The following is a 10,674-nucleotide window of genomic DNA, read 5'->3' as shown; positions in this document are numbered from 1 at the left end:
GCAGAGAGCCTGAGGCAGCTCCATCCTTGCAAGTGTTCAAGGCCAGGCTACACAGGGCTCTCAGACACCTGCCCATGGTAGGGGGTTGAAATGAGATAATTTTTAAGGTCCCTTCCAATCCACAGCATTCCAGGATTCTATGATTTTATTATTATACAAGATGTATGTTTAAGACTATCCACCTAAGATGATCCTAACATTTGTCTCTTCCATTCTACTGTAGATGTGTCACAGTGATGCATATGTCTACCTGATTTCAAAAATACATAATTGTCTCATTTTTATCCCTCTCCTTCTTTCTAAACATGGCATAATTATTCTAAACACTCAAGAGTAATCCAAACTTACAGACCAATTGCTACCAATTGCTCAGTTGTAGGATTTTATGTGATTTCTATCCCACTTGTTGTCCTTGTGGTACTCACTGCAGTGCAAATATAGTTCAAATCTTCATGAACCATTTGAAATATTTGCAGGTTTAGTAAGAGAGGTAGGAGTGGTTTTTTGCTTTAATCACACATAATCATATATATTATATATTTTGATAATACTTAGAATTTTGCACCTTGCAAGATTGCACCTTGGTTGTATCCATGAGCTTGGTTGTAATGTCTGTGATGCTGATCAAAATTTTTGGCAGCAGCATAGGAAGAGCAAGGATTTTGGCTCCTAGCAGAAGGATGAAGAAAGACAATTTGGCTAGAAGAGTATTTGGCAATACACTTACTTGCAAAAGCTGTGCTTATTTGCTTTTAACAGAGAGAGAAACTGAGGTTACACTTGCCTCAAAGGTCAGTCTTGCTCTTCCCTCCACTTTAACCCACACTTGTGCCCCCCCCAGCCTTGCCCCACCATGGCTGTGTGCTGGGGCAGCTGAGGGGCTGCTTTGTTTTCCTCAGCAGTGCCCAGTGCTGCTGTGATTTTGGGAGTTGTTTCCCAGGGGATGGGGTGGTTCTGGGGCTTGTGCCTCGACTTCTAGAAGAACTGGACATATCTGGGTCACACAGATCAGTTCTGGTACTATTGCTCAGTGTGCTTTGTGGTTTGGCACTGCTCTTCTGGTGAGTAATGTGTTTAATCTGAGCAACTCCCAACCCTCTGCTGCCCAAGTTTTATTTGTTGTTCATATGTTACAAAGGTTGATGATCAAGTAACCCAGTAGTCAAAGTATAGTTTCTGTACTGATTATCCTTTTTATGTTCAGTAATAAATGCAGTTAATGTTTATCAAAACCCCATCACACAGTGTTACTAATTGTTTCAGAAGAGTGATGATAATGGTTTTGAGGCATAATAGAAAAGGTGGAATGGTTTTAAATTCTGGTCTTGCAACAAATTGATGATTCTTCTACTGATATAGAGTGGGCTTTTGACAGTTCCTTTTAAAATGAATGAATTCCTGGGCCAAGATCACTCCTGAAATTACAGCTGACAGCTAAGTGGGAAATGTCATTCAGTGACACATCTCTGGTCATCCTGCTTGTGTCTGTGTGTCTGAGAACAGCTCTAGTGCTCTAAACTATTTTTCTTTTAGTAGCATAAAACTGTTTCTGGATGTTAATAATGTCTGACACAATGTTAATAGAGTATCAAAGAATATTTCAGTCTTTTAAAGCCCTCACCTTTTCAGTATCTGGCATCTCTAAAAATATAAAAAATAACACAAATTACCCAACAAGTCATGTAAATAGCTTGTTGGGTAAAAGCCACAAGTAGTTACTGTTGCCAGAAAGTCTTTGAGGTTGCCATGACCTGTTGCAAAGGCCTGGCCAAAACAGTAACTTTTAAATAACCAAGCTCAAGCTCCCAAAGGCTGCTGTTGAACCACACTGAGGAGGTGAGGCATCCTTGGGACAACACTGTCAAGCCTTGAAGACCTCTGCTCATGATGTTGGCAGTGCATTTGTGTCAGAGGATTTCACAGCTGTGAGAGGCACAGGGTAGTATTGAAGAATGGAGGGAGAAGACCCACCTTACATTGATCAGCATCAACTCCGATTTATTAATCAATCAGGCACTTTTTATAACAGTGTAAATCAAGTTCATGCATATTGCAAAATCTGAGCTCACAATAGGTCAGAGATTACACACCAACCCCTCCTTATGTTTCCAATACCAAGATTTAGGTTCTCAAAATTATTTTTGCTTTCCCAAAACAGCCAAAGATAGAACATCCACCTGTTATGAGAAAGCTGCCTGAGAACTCTGATATGCAAGGTTCTCAAGGCCTTCATGTTTGTCACTTTTACTTGTAATTAAAAATAACCTGAGAACCTCTGCTGTTTACAGAAACAGGCTGTGAGAACCTGTCCCCCACAGCTGCCTTCCAAACCATCCCTGAAAAAATCTCCAACAGGGTGGGACTGATACAGCCTCAGAGTTCCCCTGGTTTTTGTGTGGGCTGGAAATCCACATGCACTCAATTCTGTGTCTGTCAGCTGACACTTGCAAACGTGTTCAGCCACCATAATCAGTTGTGGGTTTAGGTCTGTTCATGTTGGAAACATGTTCAGCCACGATAATCAGTAGTGGGTTCCAGTGTGAGGCTCAGCAGTGAGTGGCTGCACTCTGAGGAAGCTCATCATGCTTCAGAAAAACATCCCACAGGTCCTTGGAGGGGAATAGCCCCGGGACTATTGTAGCTCTAATGTTGGCCACAAGAGAGCAAGCTGAAACTGCTGGCTGCTCAGAGACAGTCAGGAAAAGAGTGGGGCCAGCCATGTAAGGCAGTGGATGAGGTCTCTAAAAGCAGATAACACAGTCAGAGGATATTGCATTTATATAGGTTTTTATCTGTTTTGGAGCATCTTGAGTTCTGGTCCTGGGTTGTTTTGTATTCAGACATTGTATCAACATAAGCGGATTCTGAGATGTAGCATCAATCTCTGTATTAATTTCACAGTTGAACCTATATTTTAATAATTTTCTAATTTCTATCAGTCTAAGAAAATTCAAATTGTTGAAATTAGTTGGGTTTCTTTATGGTAATCCTTCTGCTAATTTGTCTGACATCAGGATTTGAAGGGACTTAGGTTAACTTACACAGCCAGGTATCTGGATATATACCCTGGAATCTAGGCAAAGTTGTGGTTTGTTTCCTTAGGTTAAGCACCTAGATTATCAATGACACAAGAAACCTTGTAAAACCTATAATCATTCTACTTTAAAAGTCCTGCAAATGCAAGTAAAACAAGAAGTCTGAGCACTTTTATGGTCTTGAAGTACAGTCAGTTTTTTCAGCACTTCTGATACACTGTTAATGCAATCTGAGAACTCATTTCCACAAAAATTCTGTGTAGGTCACAAGCATTAAATTATTAATTTTCTAATTAAAAGCAGAATTAATTTCATCACTTTCACATGGAAGATTTTAAGGTTGTTGTCAAAATAGCTGAGAACTATCCTCAGTCTCTCATTAGTTTTTACAATCTGATTGCACACCTCAAAGCTTCTAAAAGTGCTGAACAGCTTATTTGTAAAATACTCCCATCAATCTTTTATCTGATGATTTAAGTAAGAGAGGATTTAAAAATAGACTTTTACGAGTTCACTGTGTTCTTCAATGTAAAACTGAAGTAGCTCTAATGAGAGCCTTTCTCAAGGTCTTATGTTGCTGTAGTTTAGAAGACAGTTTGACCTTTAATTTTCATAATTTTTCCTTCCTTAGTGCAGAACAATTAGTTGTGCACTTTGTTAGACTTTAGAAGAGAGGTAAGTTTATGTTAGTGTTACTTTCACTTGGAAATGCAGAACTGTGAGACTTGGGGCTGTCTCTTGCAGGGCAGTCCCTCACATGCTCTGAATAACCAATGCACAGGTTTACTGCAGTAACCACTTTGAATATGGGATCAGAGTTCCAGATACACATTTTGAGCAGTGGAATGTTCAGGGATCTTTAAAAAACACATGCTGTGTCCTACAAAACAACCATTTTCTTTGCAGTGTGGAGATGGAAGCCTGGATGCTGGATGCTGGAAAGAGCAGGAGTGTGAGAGGCTTAGAACTGCTCAGGAACTCTGGGTAGGCAGATGCCTCATTTGAATAATCTTGGATTGGGCATCTTGATCTAAAATCCAATTAGTGCCAATATTTCTGCCTAATGATAAAAGGAAAAGAGAGCTGCACCAAAATCTCTGAGTGAAGAGTCAAGAAGTCACTCAAGTGAAGACTTACTGCCCAGTAAGTGCTTTTTGGAAGCTGCATTAGGAAGTCTGGAGAAGACTGGAGGGATGATTATGGGCTTGCTTCTCTTTCCTGTTGGGAGTGCCTCCATAACAGTAAGTACTGGGTTTAATACTGTGTACAACTGATATCTTCTGGAAGATAAACCCCAGAGATAAGATTGTTTTGGAGGAGCAGGCAGGCCTGAGCAGGATGGGCTGAAGGCATGGAAGTGGTAGCCTGCTTTTGCTCCCATGATATCTCCTGGAATCAGGAGATTGGTAATTTCAGCTGAGATAGGTTACAGCCCCATACAGCACACAACAGACACCTCAGTGAGGCCTTGGGCAGAACAGAGCATGTCTGAGCAGGCTGGACAGAGGGGAAATGCACAATTCCTTTGTAAGGCTCTCTGAGGCAGGAGGGAAGGTGAGGATGTTTGCTCTGAGATGCCCAGCTGCATTAGGACCTTGCCTGGGCTGTTTTATTAAATGTGTAGCTCTCATGTGCTCTTTGTGCCTTTGCTCTCACTGTCACATACATTGGGACTTAGCTCCTGCTACTGGGCAAACAGAGCCACCAGAGAGATTGTTTTTCCAGGTTTGGAGATGGGAGTTATCTGAAAGGAAACACCAAGGTTTTCAAATCCTAATGTGCCAGAGGCCATGTTATCAAACAGCTTGATGGCCTTCATTTATTTTAAACTTCATTATTTCTGTCTTAGGTTGTGCTGAGGCCTTCCCATTTATGCCATTACCTACTGTCCTTATTCCTCTCTCTCTTTTTATTTTTCTTCTCTCTGCTCAAAGTTTTGGTACAAATCAGCCTGCACACATGGCAAAACAACCTGGGACCCAAAGAAACTGAATCTTGGTAGAACTTTCAGTCTTGAGGGTTGTATTTGTTCACCATTCTTTTATGGTGAATGGGATACTTAGTGCTTTCAGGTCCATGGAACTCAAAATGCCCAACTGAGATCAATGAATACAGAGAGGAAATCTAAGCCAAAGCTGTGTGAGTTTTCAGGGTGAGGAACTGAACTTGGAGGTCCTGGCTTTTATTCATGATCCACCTATGAACATTAGCATTTCCATGCTTAAATCACTATTTCCATATTTAAAATTGGACTTTTTTTGCTTTAGGAAGTCACAGTCAGAAAGCTACTCATTGCAGAAATATTCACTGCACTGAATGACAAATGTGTATCTATTTTAATTTTATCACAGTATTTATGTTGACTGTTTTAAACCTCAATTTAGAAACCAAGCACTTCTTGCTTGGCAACCTAGACCTTTCATCTCAGTAGCTGGAAAGAAAATATTCTGACCAAGTTCTCATGGAGCAGCAGACTAAACACTCCACTACTAAGTGACCTCTGACAGAAAAGCTCACAGAAAAGAGCTCGTGAAACATTTATTGTGGGTTATCACAGCACAAAACATTTCTATTTGTCATGTTGGCATAAAATTTAAAAAGACAAAATTCGCTGGTTGCAAGTTGCTGTGCCTTAAGCTTTACAATGATTATCATCTAATTTAAAGTCTAAACATCACTAAGAAGTAATTGTTTTCCCAAATACTCTCATGTGAAACACCATCACTGATCCTATACCCTTTCCCACTTTAAAAGAGTTTTTGGAATACGTACAGCTGTTGCAATTCAGGAAGAAGGGCCTGTGGCAGTACAAAAGGGTAGGCTGTAACTACTCTGAGGTGTAAAAATCTCAAGTTTTAAGTAGTGTAATAGCCCTCAAAAGATTTCCTTCTCTCTCAAGGAGGAGCCACAGCAAGGAAAATGCAGATAGGCTTTGAATGTTTGCCATATCTTATCTGGTATAGTTACTTAAAATGCAGTAATGCTGCCTGCATTCCTGGTGTTTTCAGTGCTGATTTTTAAAATGTTAATTCATCATTTAGAGCAAGAATAACCACAAGGAAGGGAGGGGCATCATTGCAGAATTCCTGGTATGTATTTTAATTGTTGAATACTTAGCAAAACTTTGTCCATGGCTCTGAATTTAACAGTAATTTAGGTAATAGAATTAAGGTCTTTCTGCTACTGACATACATTATCACATTATTATGTGATAATGTGACATACATTTTCACATGTGAGAGGGTAGAGCCTTCTACCTAGATAAAATCATACAAATTTTTAACACTGAGCATTTGAGTAACATCCTTTTTATTAATATTCTGACATTTCTTTGGAAATGCTACTGGTATGGAGCACTTCAGAAATCAGTACAGTAGCTGTCTGGAAAATAAAACAACCCCAAACTAGCACTAGATACTTGTAAATTAATATCTCAGCCTACATACAGTGTTAATATTCTTAAAGCAAATTTTAAAAGCTTTTTACAAGGTTATAAATATGACACTCAGTGTTACTTGACAGACTTACTGAGAAGTAGTGACTTGGTTAGCAGTGAAATTCAGAAATAAAAATACTGAATTTAGAATAAACAAGCTTTGCCAAATTTTGCTTAGAGGTTGCTTACAGGTCTCAAAAGGTGGAAGTGGCAGTCCTGTCTGCATCAGTTTACATGGCATAAAGGAGGAAAATTTAGAGTGGCCATTAGTAAAATGGTAAAATTGCTAGCAACATGGACAAGATGTGACTACATTTGACTGCATTTGATTCTCTCCAGCCTAGAACAAATAGAGAGGCACAACAATAAGTTGAATTGAAAGATCATACATTTATGGGGTTATTCCAGTCCAAAATGATGAAATTTCTCCCTAAAGAAGGGAAAACAGGCAACTATTTTTTACTTTCTTTGTATCTTCTTAGCCTTGTCTGCTGTCTCCACTTTCAATGAAATCTTGAAAAATTATTATCCAGGAGATAATGAATTGGTCAAAATCCTCTTATGGACTGTGTTCAGAGCTCAAAAGACAATTCAAAATTTAAAGCAACTCTTAGACACAGGGTATGGTTAAGATTTGACTGCAGGGGTTCTTGAATTCTCTGTCCCTGTAGGAGAAAACCCTGAGCCCCTGAGCAGTGGTGTCACAGGCTGTGCTTGCCTTAATGGTAAGCAGAGTTAAAGTGATAAACCTGTCACAACTGTTCTAGAATTTATACAGTAATCAGCACAATTCAAGCAGAGCAGGTTTGGCCAACACTTGCTGAAGAGGCCTCACAGTCCTTGCAACTATCAGATTTGCCCCATTACTTACAGTGACTGCAGAGATTACATTAAGGTATCTGATTAAAAACTGTATTAACTAGAAGGAGGTAATGATCTCTGTAAAACCAGAGGAAGACAATAATTGCTCTTTTTATTTTTTAATTTTACTTTTTGTCTGAAGTATTTAATTGACTTTTAATCCTCTGTTATGTCCACTGAATACAGCCTAACAAATATTGTTTGCTACTGAAATGGATGCAGCAGCTCCCCAGCTGCACATAGAGGCATTGGAGTATTTTTGGCTAAGAAATGAAGGCTTTAGCATTCAGTTACTGTTCATGTAACTTACACTTATTTGTTTACTGTGTTTTCCACAAAGTGTTGCCAGGAGACTTTGCCAGGCTTGTTTTCAATCATGCACTAAACTAGACTGCAGCAGACTGGATGCTTCCTCCATCAGTGCTCTGCCTTTATCTTCTTAATAAAACAGCTAGCACCTTGCAGAATAAAATATATTATTTGAATGGCTGAAAAATTGGAAAATTTTTTCAGAGATGACACTGGGAAATGAAATACATTTCTTGTTCTGAGTAAGAACAATAAAAAGCATTTATTTTTTGTTGACTCATGTATTTAGTATTTTAAACTGTAACAAAGTCATTATCACCTTGTTACAGAAGAACTTGGATATGTGATCTGCATCTTGCTTGTTTAAATGAATAGTACTCTGCAAAGCTAAATTCTGCTGCTTTCCTCCTGTAGATAATTTGAATCAAATGACTTGATTACAAAGCAAGATGAGCAAGGTTTAGGTGGTGAAGAACTATTTGGGTTATTGCATTCTTCTTGCAGGGAATTTAAGCAGCACAGTCTTGAACATCTTGCTGCTGGGGGATTTTGGTTAGATTTAATAAAATTTCAGGTCTCATCTGTATAAATTTAACTGTGTGGAAGTTTGTGAATATAGGAATACAAGTTTATAGGTATGCACATAAGCCTACTCTATTAGATCATAGTCTTAGATATTCTATTTGTTGTGAGTAGCATGTCTTTATATTGCAGAATTCTATGTTTCATATGTATTTATATTGTCAAATAAGGACAAATATGGAAGTTAGATGATATTAAGCACTTAAAAACCCCTGCAAACAAACAAAAAAACCCACAAAGAATAAATTGCTTTATACCTTAAGAGATGCTGTTCTTGCTCCACATCTGATCTGTCTTGCCTGCTGATACACACTTTTCTCTTGGGCTTGATGACCCCTGAGGAGGCCAGGTGCTGTTTTGAAAAGGATTTTTAAGTCATCATGGATAACTCAAATGATATTTTTTCAGGTTTACAGAAGTCATTAAAAACTAAACTCAGGTGAGTTAACACTTGGACAAAATTAAAATTCCTACAAACAGAACAGCAAAGAAGGAAATTTCACTTGTAATGAATCAGACCTAAATATGCATCTGATACCACTGCAGTTTGCTATTTTCTTTCAGGCACTACTCCACTCCAAAACCATGCAGGATGTCTTAGTATTTATCTTGGCAAGCATATTCAGTACTAAATGTATACCTCAATACATTATCTTGACAGTATAGTCAGTGCTCAAGCTGCTTTTAGATTTTCTAACTGAAGGTATTTCTCTTTGACCAGGCTGCATCATGCACATAGCTGATGCAGAAAGGTGAACATTTGACTCTAGTTACTGAACAATTCAGTTTCCAGCCATGGCAGAGTTTGAGTGTCTCATATTCTGATGCTGAGGACAAAGCTGAGGGTAAAGGTTTTGTGTTCCAACATGTAGATAGGGAAGTGGAGGAAGAGGAGGTTTGTTGGATTCAGCCTCTTCCCAGCAGAGCTTCTAATGACAGGTTGCACCATCTACTCTGCCTGCATATCTAACCCTATGCAGAACAAAAATGAGGAAATACTTGCTAGATGATTGGCAAGATGTTTGCTAGCAGTGTTGACAGTGGTTATCTTTCTGATCCGACACTTCACTGATACTGTGTGTTTGACATGTGGGAGAATTATTTACAACTCTATCAAAACTGGAAAAATGGTTGAAAGAGACATCCAAATAGTAGAGATTGTTGCCTCTTTTAAATTTAATTTTATAACACAAAAAGCACTGAGTGGTGGGGTTTTAATATATTTGGAACTAAAAATATATATGTTGCCCATGGTTGGTGAAATATAATGCCACAGAAATTCCCAGTTTTAAAATGCTGGCTTTTTAAAATAGACTAATTTTCTGAGCACTAATGGTATTTTTTGTTCATAGAATACAGGTAAATGAGGAGAATGAAATCTCATGCTTCAATAATTGTTGGAAGGGAATCAGTTTAAGCCCCTAAGTCTCCTGTAGTTGTGTGCACAAAAGGAACAGTGAGTTGCACAGCTACTGAAATCTGCTCTGTAGTTCTGGCTGTCGCAGGGCAGACCAGAATGGCAGGAGCTTAGGTGGATCTGATAGATCTGATACTGCAGGGTCAAATGTTCCTGTTAAGAAATGAACAACAACCACAAAAAGGCAGAGTGTCTTGCACTACACTCACTGCTGCTGGCTGTTCAGTATTTCAGCAATTGCACAAGTGCCAGTGTAGTCTCAGTTGTCTTCTATCAGAAGATAGGCAGCTGGCAATGCTAAGCTTTTGTTATCATCTTCACTTTTGAGGCTTTCACTGTGCTAATTAGCATGACTAATTAAAAATAACTGGATTCTCTGAGGTTTGTTGCATTTTCTTTTTAGCATTAGAACATTGTTTTTCCACAGAAGCATCTACTGGAGTTTTTCCTGAGATACAACTGCAGGGTATTCTGCTTAGACATTAACACAATTAATTTTTCATGGTTTTTCTAACTAGCTCATCTTTAAAAGTAAGATTTTGCAATATATCTATATCTAGCAAATAGGTATATTTGCAAGGGTTTATTTATTATATATCTGTCAAATTCTGATTTTCAGAACAGAGCTCATGCATAGCAAAGCATTTTATTGTTTAATTCTTTATGGTTTGTTTCTCATCAGTGTACTGTGTGTTTGGATCAAGTAATTCTCACTGCCTGTGGGGCATCTTCTGTATGACCCAATAGGTGAAATATTTCTGCTAAACTCAGCTCTGGTTAATTCATGTTCCATGTGTTACTGTGATTTGATGTTAGACTGTACTTTCAGTTCTTCATATTTGAAAGTCATTAAGATACTTCCTGCTTGATTTCAGTGTCGTTGCTTCATGTGTTTGTTTGCTTATTGTTTAATTGTAAATTAAAACTACTTCTGAGGATATTTAAAAGCCATCACCCACTCTGCACTAGGTATGAAGTAATCTCCATTTCCTGGCCCTAATTGTTGCATAACACTGCAATGCACAGCGGTGGAA

The sequence above is a fragment of the Zonotrichia albicollis genome, chromosome 10, assembly GCF_047830755.1.
Source record: "Zonotrichia albicollis isolate bZonAlb1 chromosome 10, bZonAlb1.hap1, whole genome shotgun sequence".
NCBI classification, from domain to species: domain Eukaryota; kingdom Metazoa; phylum Chordata; class Aves; order Passeriformes; family Passerellidae; genus Zonotrichia; species Zonotrichia albicollis.
The sequence above is the reverse complement of the archived record's forward strand: the minus strand, read 5'-3'. Positions refer to the sequence as shown.